The sequence below is a fragment of the Canis lupus genome, chromosome 10 (genome assembly GCF_048164855.1).
Source record: "Canis lupus baileyi chromosome 10, mCanLup2.hap1, whole genome shotgun sequence".
Lineage (NCBI taxonomy): Eukaryota > Metazoa > Chordata > Mammalia > Carnivora > Canidae > Canis > Canis lupus.
Window position 1 is genome coordinate 1,955,308 of NC_132847.1, and position 13,453 is coordinate 1,968,760.

Here is a 13,453-nt window from a genome sequence, read left to right on the forward strand (position 1 = left end):
GAGAAAGGACAAAGCAGAAGGCATCATGCTTCTTGATTTCAAGTTATATTATTACAAAGCTGTAGTAATCAAAATGGTATGTAATTGGCATAAAAACATTCAAATCAAAAAGCAGAAGAGAGAGCTCAGAAATAAACCCATATATATATGGTCAATTAATTTATGGCAAAGGACTCAAGAATATACAATGAGGAAAGGACAGACTCTTCAATAAATGGTGTTGGGAAAACTGGGTAGCCAGATGCAAAAGAAGGAAGCTAGACCACTTTTCTATATCAAACACAAAAATTATCTCAAAATGGATTAAAACCTTAAACCAAAACTCCTGGAAGTAAGCATAGGTGGTAAGCTCCTCCAAGACATCAGTCTTAGCAATGATTTTTTGGATTTGACAGCAAAAGTAAACAAGTGGGACTATATAAAAAAATAACTCTTGCACAGCAAAAGAAATATCAACAAAATGAAAAGGCAACAAACTGAATGGGAGAAAATATTTGCAAATTATATATCTGATAAGAGGTCAATATCCAAAATATATAAAGAACTCATACAACTCAATAGCAAAAAAACAAACAAAAAACAACAACAACAACAACAAAAAAAAAGACAACCTCCAAGTAAAAAATAGGCAGAGAACTGATAGACATTTTTCCAAAAAAAAATCTACAGATGGCCAGCAGGTATATAAAAACATGTTTAAAGTCACTAATCATCAGAGAAATCCAAATCAAATCTACAATGAGATATCACCTCACACCTGTTAGAATGGCTGGAATCAAAAAGACAAGAAGTAGCAAGGGTTGGCAAGAATGTGGAGAAAAGGGAAACTTGTGCACTGTTCCTAGGAATGTAAATTGCTGCATTCACTATGGAAAATTAAATTTTAAAATTTACCTTAAAAAATTAAAAATAGAATTGCCATATGACCCAGCAATTCATTCTGGGTATTTATCTGAAGAAAACAAGATATTTCACTAATATGAAAAGGTATATACACCCTTATGTTCTCAACAGCATTATTTACAAGAGCCAAGATATGGAAACAACCTAAATTTTCATCAATGGATGACTGAATAAGGAAAATCGGTATCTACACCCAATGGAATATTTTTCAGCCATAAAAAAAAGAATAAAATCCTGTCATTTGTGACAATGTGGATAGACCGTGAGAGCATGATGCTAAGTGAAATAAGTCAGCGAGAGAAGACAGGTACTGTATATCTCATTCTTACATGCAGAATGTAAAATTTAAAGATACAAAAATAAAATTAAAAAAAATAAAATAAAATTTCAAACACTTAGCTCATAAATACAGAGAACAGATTGGTGGTTCCCAGAGGTGGAAGGTGTGAGGTGGGCAAAATGGTCGAGGGGAGTCAAAAGGTACAAACTTCCAGTTATAAAATAAATAAGTCATGGAGATGTGATGTACAGCATAGTGACTATAGTTAATAATGCTGCACTGCATCTGTGAAAGTTGCTGGGCAGCTCGGGTGGCTCAGGTGGCCTTCAGCCCAGGGCCTGATCCTGGAGACCTGGGTTTGAGTCCCACATCGGGCTCCCTGCATGGAGTCTGCTTCTCTCTCTACCTGTGTCTCTGCCTCTCTCTCTCTCGAATAAATAAATAAAAGTATAAAAAAAAAAGTTGCTAAGCAACTAAGTCTTAAAAGTTCTTTTCACAAGAAGAAATTCTGTTACTATTTACGGAGCTAGATATTAAACTTTCTGTGGTGATCATTTTTCAGTATGTCCAAATATCAAATCATTATGTCATACATCTGAAACTAATATAATGTGGTATGTCATTTATATCTCATTAAAAAAATAATCCATTAGATTTTTAAAAAATCAGAATTAGAGGTAACAACTTGAAGTCTTTTGAGGCAGCCAGGAGCAGTATTATCTGGCACCTAAAATTTGATTCCTGTTTTCAAGGTCATGCTTTACCATCACTTCAATCTTTGTTTTCTGCACCTTAACAGATCCTATGGGCCGTTGTGTCATTCTTTTTCAATAAGTCTGTGTCTGTGGAATAAGAGAGATGACCTGGGAATTCAAGATGGAACTCAGAATTTAGCTCCCCACAAACATTCTGACTGATGTTGATAGGATTAGTTCAATAATGAATACATTAGAATATTTAGGCTACTGAACAGCTTTTTTATGTTCTCATAATTACCCTCACTTCCTTGTTGTTGTTTTTAATCTTTTTGCCTTCATTTGGAATATTATCACTTAGTGAATGACACAAGTCATTTTGTTAGGCCAGGTAGTTTGTTTTTCAAAGTAATTATTACTGCTCTCAACAAGTAGTAGAAATTACGATTTTGTAGAACCAGTACCTAAAGGGCTATACATTGGGATGCCTAAGTGGCTCAGTGGTTGAGTATCTGCCTTCGGCTCAGGCCCTAATCCCAGGATCCTGGGATTGACTCCGGCATCTGGAGCCTCAGAGGGTGCCTGCTTCTCCCTCCGCCTATGTCTCTGCCTCTCTCTGTGTGTCTCTCATGAAATAAAATAAATAAAATCTTTAAAGGGCTGTACATTAATAAGATATACAAATGGTTCTAAAATCCAGAAGTTGGACTATCATTTTTTTAAATATTTATTTATTCATGAGATACACACAGAGAGAGAGGCAGAGACATAGGCAGAGGGAAAAGCAGGCTCCATGCAGGGAGCCGGAAGTGGGACCTGATCCTGGATCCTGGGATCAGGCCCTGAGCTGAAGGCAGACACTCTGCTGAGCCACCCAGGCATCCTGGACTATCATTTTTAAGCAAAAAATTTTGACAATACTGACTTATCCTCCCAATGTTTAATCAGCCTATTGTGCTTCAAAGCCCTTTTTAAAATGAAATAAGAGAAAAATTCATTATACTACAACAACATGGATAATATTATCCTAGGCATTTAAAGGTAACCCACTACTCTACTGAAGAAATAAGTCTCAATTATAGACACATTAAAGTAAAACATAATCATATTTCTGTGATCCAACAAATATGTTGAATAATTCTTTTCAATTACTAATTTTTAGACAGCTTTATTGAGACATTTATTCACCATAAAGTTCACCTATATTAAGATTACACTTCAAGAATTTTTAGTAACTTTACAAAGTATGTAATTTTCACCAAAATCTAATTTTATAACATTTCCATTAACCCAAAAAGAAAATGTGTGCCTGTTTGCAGTCACTCCCCATGCTTACCCACAGGCAACTATTCTTTTTGTCTCTATAAATTTACTTTTTCTGAACATTTCATATAAATGAACTCTTATAATATATACTCTTTTATGTCTAGTTTCTTTCACTTAGCATATTGGTTTTGAGGTTCATCTAAGTAGTAGCATGCATTAATACTTCATTACTGTTTTTTGGTTTAAATGGAAACTTATTTGTTCACAACTCTGAGATCCAAGTGTCAGCAGAGTGGATTTCTTTTGAGCCCACTCTCCTTGGTTTGTAGATGGCTCTCTCCCCACTGTGTCCTCACATAGTCTTTCCTTTGCATGTGTGTATCCTAGCCTCCCCTTCTTATAAGAATGTGTCATATTGGGTGCACCTCAGTCATTGACTCTTGGTTTGGGCTCAGGTGGTGGTCTCAGGGTAGTAAGGTGGAGGCCCACATCCGGCTTCATGCCTGAGATTCTTTCCCCTTCTTTTCCACCCCTTTCGTCCCCTGACTGATGGTCTCTCTAAAATAAAATAAGTCAATAAAATCTTCAAAAAAAAAAGAACAAGTCATCCTGGATTAGAACTCACCCCAATGACCTCTTTTAACTCCAAATACCATATTCTGAGGGTTAGGATTTCAACACGTGAATTGTGCAAGGACACAATTTAACCATAGCACTCCATTCCCTTGTTTTTCCAGAATTTTCAGAATTCACATCCACACGTGCAAAATACATTTGCCTTATCCCAACAGTCACAAGTCTTAACCTATGAACTTTAAGTCCAAAATACCATCTAAATAACATCTAAATCAGGTATGGGTGAGAATAGAAGGATGGTTCCTCCTGAGGCAAATTCCACTACAGTGATAAAACTGTGAAACCAAACAAGTTATCTGCTTACAAAATACAATGGTGAGACAGACATAGGATAGATATTTTCATTCCAAAAAGAAGAAATTGTAAAGAAGAAAGCAAGCCCAAAACCTAACAGCAAATTTTATTAGATTTGTATGTTATTCAGACATTTAGTTTATTGTCTCAACATCAGCATTAGCATCTTTGATTCTTCAGCCTGCAATACTTCTACAGAACACATTTATAAGCATTAATATATGCAGCTAATATTAAGATGTTTTTTGGAAAATTCCATTAGATTTTAAAGCTAGAGAATAATCCTCTTTGGCTCAAATGTTCTGTCCTCCAGACCATCCAAGGTACTGGCCTTGCTCCCTCAGCCCTGAGCTGCACCCCAAGCCCTCTGGAACAAGGAGACAGTCTTGCTGGCTGAACATGTGCCCTTTAAACACATGGTGGCAGTGGCAGCCCTGTTGACTTCTGACCTGTGTCTGGGGGCATTTTTTCCTTGTTACTAAAGCATGACCTGTGTTCACATCCAGACAGCTATGTCATCCCATGTCCTGCCTGTGGAATCCCAGAGGTCTGACAGGGTTTCTTCAGTTCATCCCACCTCTGTCTCTCCTCAGTCCAAGCTACAGTGCTTCTGCTAGGATGATTGATTGGATCCACATTATCACATACCATGATCTCTTTAGTGGAGCTTATCCAGCCACACACCTTTGGTGCTCTCTTGAGCAGACCTCATTTTTTGCAATATGGATTAACTGATAATTTTTCAAATCTTCACATTAGTTCCTTTTTGCTTGATAATTCCATTTTCAATTGTTTCTCTCCTGTCACATTTTGCTATAAGCATTCAGGAGAATGCAAGTCATGCCTTCAATGTTTTTCTTAGAAATAGCCTCAACTAAATATCTAAGTTCATCCCTTACACATTCTACTTTTCACAACACATGGGAATACAATTTGGCCAAGTTCCTGGTCACTTAATAGCAAGGATCAGCATTCTTCCAGTTTCCAATAACATGTTCTTCATACCTATCTCAAAATTTAGTAGGAGAACTTTTAAAGTTCATATTTCTCCAGAGAGAAGAGAGGAGCTGGAAATGGAGTTAATAATTTATCATGCATATGTAAGGAAAACTCCATAAATGCCAGTAGTAAGGGTTTAGAGAGTTTTGAATTCAGTAAACATATCCCTGTACCAGGAGGGTGATGTGATCCAACTCTATAAGGACAGAAGCCTCTGCTCTCAGGACCTTTCCAGACTTTGACAGTGTATCACTTTATCTGGCAGTTCATCCATATCCTTTAGCATATTCTTTATTATCTAATAAACCAGTAAACATAAGTGTTTCACTGAATTCTGGAGTTGTTCTAGCAAATAATCAAATCAAAGAGGAAGGAGGGAGAACCTCTTATTTATAGCCAACTTGGACAGAAGTTGTGAGTAACCTGGGGAACTACTACATGCAATTAGCATCTAAAGTGGGGGGAGGGGGCTTAACCTGTGGGATTTGACTCAATCTCCAGGTAGGAAGTGTCAGAATGAATTAAATTATAGGAACCCAGTTGGGATCACAGAATTGCTTGGTGTTGGGAAAACCCACACACATCAGCTGTCAGAAGTGTGACTATTAGTCATGAAAGTAATGGAGAAACACACAGGAGGGAGAGTGAGGTTTCAAAGTTTTCCTCTTGTGTTTTTGTTTCTGTTTTTTAATCTAGGAATTTTTTAGTTTTAACTCTTACATTTACATATATGATCCATTTTTAATTAATTTTTGTATATTACATGTATCCTGGTGTACTATCATCATTTATTGAAAAGATTATCCTTTACTCCACTGAATTGTGTTGGCACCTTTGTTCAAAATCAATTAATCATAAATGTAACGGTTTATTTCTCAATTCTGTTCCACAGGCCTGTGTATCTTTTCTTATACCACTATCAAACTATCTTGATTACTATAGCTTTGTAAGTTTAAAATTGGGAAGAATAAAAGACCCCACATAGCCAGACAATCTTGAAAAAGAAAAACAAAACTAGAGGTATTACAATTTCAGATTTCAAGTTATATTACAAAGCTGTAGTAATTAAAACAGTATGGTACTGGCACAAAATTAGACACATAGATCAATGGAATAGAACAGAAAACCCAGAAATAAACCCACAATTATATGGTCAATTAATCTTTGACAAAGAAGGAAAGAATATCCAATGGGAAAAAGCCTCTTCAACAAATGGTTTTGGGAAAACTGAACACCAACATGCAACTGAATGAAACTGGACCACTTTCTTATACCATACACAAAAATAAACTCAAAGTGGATTAAAGGCCTAAATGTGAAACCTGAAACCATAAAAATCCTTGAAGAGAGCATAGGCAGTAATCTTTCTGACATCAGCCATAGTGACATTTTTCTAGATATGTCTACTAAGGCAAGGGAAATAAAAGCAAAATAAACTATTAGGACTACACCAAAATAAAAAATTCTGCACAGCAAAGTAAACAACCAATAAACCAAAAGGCAACCTACTGAATAGGAGAAGATCTTTGCAATAAGGGGTTAGTATCTAAAACATATAAAGAATTGATATAACTCAACACTCAAAAAATAAATAATCCAAATAAAAAGGGCATTTGACATGAACAGACATTTCTCCAAAGAAGACATCCAGATAGCCAACAGATACATGAAAAGATGCTCAGCATCACTCATTATCAGGGAAATACAAATCAAAACTACAATGAGATATCACCTCACACCTGTCAGAATGGCTAAAGTAAAAAAATACAAGAAATAACAAGTGTTGTCAAGGATGTGGAGAAAAAGGGATCTTCTTGCACTGTTAGTGGGAATATGAACTGGCACAGCCATTGTGGAAAATAGTATGGAGATTCTTTTTTTTTTTTTTTTTTTTTTTTTTTAGTATGGAGATTCTTTAAAAAGTTAAAAATAAAGCTACCTAAGAAAAATAAATAATAATAAATACATAAATAAATTATTTATTTTTTTATAATCCAGCAATCAATCTATTGGGTATTTATTCAAAAAGTACAAAAACACTAACTCAAAGGGATACATGCACCCCTATGGTTATAGCAGCATTGTTTACAAGAGCCAAACTTTGGAAGCAGCCCAAGTGTCCATAGATGACTAGATAAAAAGGTGTGGTATATATACACAATGGAATATTATTCAGCCATATAAAGGAATGAAATCCTTTTTCATTCAGCGTGGATAGAGCTAGGAAAACAAAGAAGTCAATCAGAAAAAGACAAATACCATATGATCTCACCCATATGTGAAATTTAAGAAACAAAGTAAATGGGCAAAGGAAATACAAGAGAAAGACAAACCAAGAAACAGTCTTAACTAAAGAGAACAAACTGATGGTTACCAGAGTGGAGGTGGGTGAGCGGATGGGGGAAATAAGGGATGGGGAATAAAGAGTGCATTTATCATGATGAAATAAAATAAAATAAATAAAATATAAAATAGGAAATTATATGTCCTCCAACTTTGTTTTTTTAAGATTATTTTGGCTATTCTTGGTCCTTTGTACGACCATAAGGATTTAAGGATGATCTTGCCAATTTCTGGAGGAAATAAAGGGCCAGCTGAGATTTGTAAGACATTGAATGAATCAGTAATCAACCTAGGAATATTGCCATCTTAAAACTATTATGTCTCCAAACCATGACCATGACCATGGGATATCTTTCTACTTACTTGGGTCTTTAACTTTCGGCACAAAAGTTTTATAGTCTTCAGTGTAAAAATCTTACATGTCTTTTGTTAAATTTATTCCTAAGTCATTTATTATTTCTGCTGCTAATGTGAACAGAATTGTTTTTCTTAATTTCATTTGCAGACTATTCATCGCTGGTTTTCAGAAATGTAACTAACTACTCCATATTCATCTATCCTGCAGTCTTCTTTAACACCTATTTTTGGGTAGAAAAGTATATGTGTGTGTCCTCTAGGATTTACTATATATAAGAACTTGTTCTGAATAAAGACAGTTTTCCTTATTTTCCAATATGAATACTCTTTTTCCCTCCCTAGTTGCACTGGATAGAATGTCCTGTGTGCCGCTGAATAGAAGTGGTGAGGGTAAACTTTCTTCTTTTGTTTCTGACTTTAGGGGGAAGTATTTAGCCTTCCACCACTAAGACCACTAAGTATGATGTCAGCTGTAGGGATTTTGCAAATACTCTTTATAGTTGAGGAAATCCCCCTCTATTTCTAGTTAATAAGGAGTTTTATTATGAGTGGATGGTAGATTTTGTGAAACATTTTTATGCATCTATTGAGAAGACCTTACGAAATCTGTCCTATATTAATATTATGGATTATATTCACTGAGTTTCAGATATTAAGTCAATCTTGCCTTCCTGTGATAAATCCTACGTAGTCATGGCATATTATCAACTTTATTTAGTCAGACTTTGTTTGCTTATATTTTGTTGAAGTTTTCTTGTATCTACATTCATGAAGGATATTGGTCTATAGTTATCTTTTCTTGTAATGTCTATGTAAATTTGGAATAAAAATAATCATGGCTTCATAGAACTATTTGGGAAGTGTCCCCTTCTCTATTTTCTGGGCACATTTGTGAAAGATTGGTATTATTTCTTATTTAAATTATTGAAATAATTCACAAGTATATTCATCTGGCCTGGGACTTTTTATTATGGGAACTTTTTAAAAACTCTTTGTTTTCAAATAATTATACATTCAAAGGAAGTTGCAAAAAAGTATACAGAGGGATCCTGTGTACCAGTTTCCCCAAATGGTAATACTTGAATAAGTATAGTATAATATTAAAGACAAGAGATTGACATTGGTACAATGCACAGAACCTATTCAGTTTTCACCATTTTACATGCACTTATTTATGTGTGTGTGCACTTGCACATGTATGCGTACCACTATGCAATTTCATCACATGTGTAGAGTCACATAACTGTCAATACAATCAAGATTCAGTACTCTACCATCATCACAAGGCCCTCTGATTTCTATTCTTTAGTAACCATATTCACTACTTTGGGAAGATTTTTAATTACTAAAAACCTTTACTTCTTATAGGTAGATTTAGATTTTCTATTTCTTCTGGATTAAGCTTTGAACTTTTTGGTTTTGCACTTTGTTTTTCCTTACCAATTTCTTTTATTGAAGTATAATTAACATACTGTGTTATATAGCTTCAGGTATATAATATAATGACCCAACATTTCTATAAGTTACTCAGTGCTCATTATTTAAGTGTACTCTTAATTCCCTTTATTTAGTTCACCCATTCCCCGCCCCGCCCCCACCTCTTTTCTGGCAACAATCCATTTGTCTTCTGTATTTAAGAGTATTTTTGTTTGATTGTTCTTTTTTTTTTTTTAGATTCCACATATATGTGAATTCATATGGCATTTGTCTTTCTTTTTTTTTTTTTTTAATTTTTATTTATTTATGATAGTAACACAGAGAGAGAGAGAGAGAGAGAGAGAGAGGCAGAGACACAGGCAGAGGGAGAAGCAGGCTCCATGCACCGGGAGCCCGACGTGGGATTCGATCCCGGGTCTCCAGGATCGCGCCCTGGGCCAAAGGCAGGCGCCAAACCGCTGTGCCACCCAGGGATCCCGGCATTTGTCTTTCTTTGGCTTATTTCAATCAGTATAATACCCTCTGCATCCCTCCATGTTGTTGCTGAATTCAGTTTTGGTAATTTGTGCCTTTCTAGGAATTTTCCATTTCATCTTATGAATCTAACTTGTTAGCATAAAGTCTATAATATTCCCATAAAATTCTTTTGATTCCTGTAAGGTTGGTAGTGATATGTCTCTGTCATTCCTGATTTTAGCATTTTTCTGAGAACTTAAATTTTTATGCTTTCAAGAACTGACTTTTGGTTTCATTAATTTTTTCTACTTTTTTCTGTTTCTTATCCAACTTATTCCCACTATAATCTTTTCTCTCATTATTTCTGCTTACTATGAGTTTAGTTCCCTCTTCTTTTTCTAGTTTCCCAAGTTGGAAGTTTAGATTATTGAATTGAGATCTCTTCCTAATAAGTGTTTCAAGCTATAATTTTCTCTCTAAACACTGTATTACCTGCATTCTATAAGCAAACAAAACAAAAACCTTTTGTCAAAATTGTTGTGATAAAAAAGGACATTAAATATTGATGAAAAGGAAAATCTGCCAAGACTATAACAATTACAAACATATGTACCGAAAAGAGCCCCAAAATATATGAGACCAAAATTGATGAAATTGAAGGGAGAAATAGGTAATTCTACAAAAATAGTTAGAGATTTCACTACCCCAACATCAAGAATGGATGGAAAATTCAGACAGAAGATAAATAAAGAAATACAGGACTTGACCAATGAAACCTAGCAGACAAACACCAGACACTTCAAACAAAACAGCAGAATACACATTCTTCTCAAGTGCACATAAAACATCCTCCAGATTACAGCATATGTAGCCATAAAATAAATCTCAAATATTTAAGAAGACTGAAATCATAAAAAATAACTTCTCCAACCACAATGGCATGAATTTAGAAATCAATAACAAAAGGAAAACTAGAAAATTCACAAATATGTGGAAATTGAACAAATGAAAATAATACAACATACCAAAACTTATGGAATGCATTGAGACCAGTGTTCAGAGAGAAATGTATAGCTATAAACACCTACATTAATAAAAAGAAAAATCCCAAATCAATTACCTAACTTAGCACCTTAAGAAAACTAGAAAAAGAAAATCAAATTAAATCCAAAGTTAACAGAAGGGAGAAAACAAGAAAGATCAGAGCAAGACATAAAAAGAGAGAGAGAATGGAAACCAATAGAGAAACTCAACAGAACTGAAAGTTGGTTCTTGAGGAGGGGCAAGACGGCGGAAGAGTAGGGTCCCCGAGTCACCTGTCCCCACCAAATTACCTAGATAACCTTCAAATCATCCTGAAAATCTACGAATTCGGCCTGAGATTTAAAGAGAGAACAGCTGGAATGCTACAGTGAGAAGAGTTCGCGCTCCTATCAGGTAGGAAGACGGGGAAAAAGAAATAAAGAAACAAAAGGCCTCCAAGGGGGAGGGGCCCGCGAGGAGCCGGGCTGAGGCCGGGGCGAGTGTCCCCAGGACAGGAGAGCCCCGTCCCGGAGAAGCAGGAGCTGCACTAACCTTCCCGGGAGGAAAGGGGCTCGCGGGGAGGTGGAGCAGGACCCAGGAGGGCGGGGATGCCCTCGGGCTCCCGGGGACACTAACAGACACCTGCGCCCCGGGAGAGTGCGCCGAGCTCCCTAAGGGCTGCAGCGTGCACGGCGGGACCCGGAGCAGCTCGGGGGGCTCGGGGGCGGCTCCGCGGAGGGGGCTGCGGGGCGGGAGCAGCTCGGGGGGCTCGGGCAGAGGAAGAGGCTCCGCGGAGGGGGCTGCGGGGAGGGAGCAGCTCGGGGGGCTCGGGCGGCGGCTCCGCGGAGGGGGCTGCGGGACGGGAGCGCGAATCCAACGGCGCAGGCCCCGGAGCTCAGGGCGCCGGGACACAGCCCAGGATCCGGCCTCCCCCGGGACAGGCAGAGGCCGGGAGGGCCCAGGACAGCGAGGACACTCCTGCCGCGAGCTGAGCAGATCAGTGGCCCCGCCCCGGAGCCTCCAGGCCCTGCAGACCCAGAGCTCCGGAGCTACTGCGGGGCTGACTCCAGGGCTGCAGAGCTGGCCCCGCAACTGGAGTTGTTCCTCCTGCGGCCTCATGGGGTAAACAACCCCCACTGAGCCCTGCACCAGGCAGGGGCAGAGCGGCTCCCCCAAGTGCTAACACCTGAAAATCAGCACAGCAGGCCCCTCCACCAGAAGACCAACTAGAAGGACAAGTTCCAGGGGAAGTCAAGGGACTTAAAGTGTACAGAAACAGGGGATTCCTGGGTGGCGCAGCGATTTAACGCCTGCCTTTGGCCCAGGGCGCGATCCTGGAGACCTGGGATCAAATCCCACATCGGGCTCCCCGTGCATAGAGCCTGCTTCTCCCCCTGCCTGTGTCTCTGCCTCTCTCTCTCTCTCTGTGTGACTATCATAAATTAAAAAAAAAAAAAAAGTATACAGAAACAGAAGATACTCCCCCGTTTTGTTTTTTTTTTTTTTGCTTTTTGATTTGTTTGCTTCTCCCACCCCCCTTTTTTCCCTTTCTTTCTTTTTCTTTCTCTTTTTCTTCTTTTTTCCTTTTTTTCTTCCTTTCTTCTTTTTTCTTTTTCTCTTTTCTTTCCTTCTTTCTCTCCTCTCTTTTACTCCTTTTCCCAATACAACTTGTTTTTGGCCACTCTGCACTGAGCAAAATGACTAGAAGGAAAACCTCACCTCAAAAGAAAGAATCAGAAACAGTCCTCTCTCCCACAGAGTTACAAAATCTGGATTACAATTCAATGTCAGAAAGCCAATTCAGAAGCACTATTATACAGCTACTGGTGGCTCTAAAAAAAAGGCATAAAGGTCTCAAGAGACTTCATGACTGCAGAATTTAGATCCAATCAGGCAGAAATTAGAAATCAATTGAATGAGATGCAATCCAAACTAGAAGTCCTAACCACGAGTATTAACAAGCTGGAAGAACGAGTGAGTGACATAGAAGACAAGTTGATGGCAAAGAGGGAAACTGAGGGAAAAAGAGACAAACAAGTAAAAGACCATGAGGATAGATTAAGGGAAATAAACGACAGCCTGAGGAAGAAAAACCTATGTTTAATTGGGGTTCCCGAGGGCGCCGAAAGGGACAGAGGGCCAGAATATGTATTTGAACAAATCATAGCTGAAAACTTTCCTAATCTGGGAAGGGAAACAAGCATTCAGATCCAGGAAATAGATCCCCCCCCTAAAATCAATAAAAACCGTTCAACACCTCGACATTTAATAGTGAAGCTTGCAAATTCCAAAGATAAAGAGAAGATCCTTAAAGCAGCAAGAGACAAGAAATCCCTAACTTTTATGGGGAGGAGTATTAGGGTAACAGCAGACCTCTCCACAGAGACCTGGCAGGCCAGAAAGGGCAGGCAGGATATATTCAGGGTCCTAAATGAGAAGAACATGCAACCAAGAATACTTTATCCAGCAAGGCTCTCATTCACAATGGAAGGAGAGATAAAGAGCTTCCAAGACAGGCAGCAACTGAAAGAATATGTGACCTCCAAACCAGCTCTGCAAGAAATTTTAAGGGAGACTCTTAAAATTCCCCTTTAAGAAGAAGTTCAGTGCAACAATCCACAAAAACAAGGACTGAATAGATATCATGATGACACTAAACTCATATCTGTCAATAGTAACTCTGAACGTGAACGGGCTTAATGACCCCATCAAAAGGCGCAGGGTTTCAGACTGGATAAAAAAGCAGGACCCATCTATTTGCTAT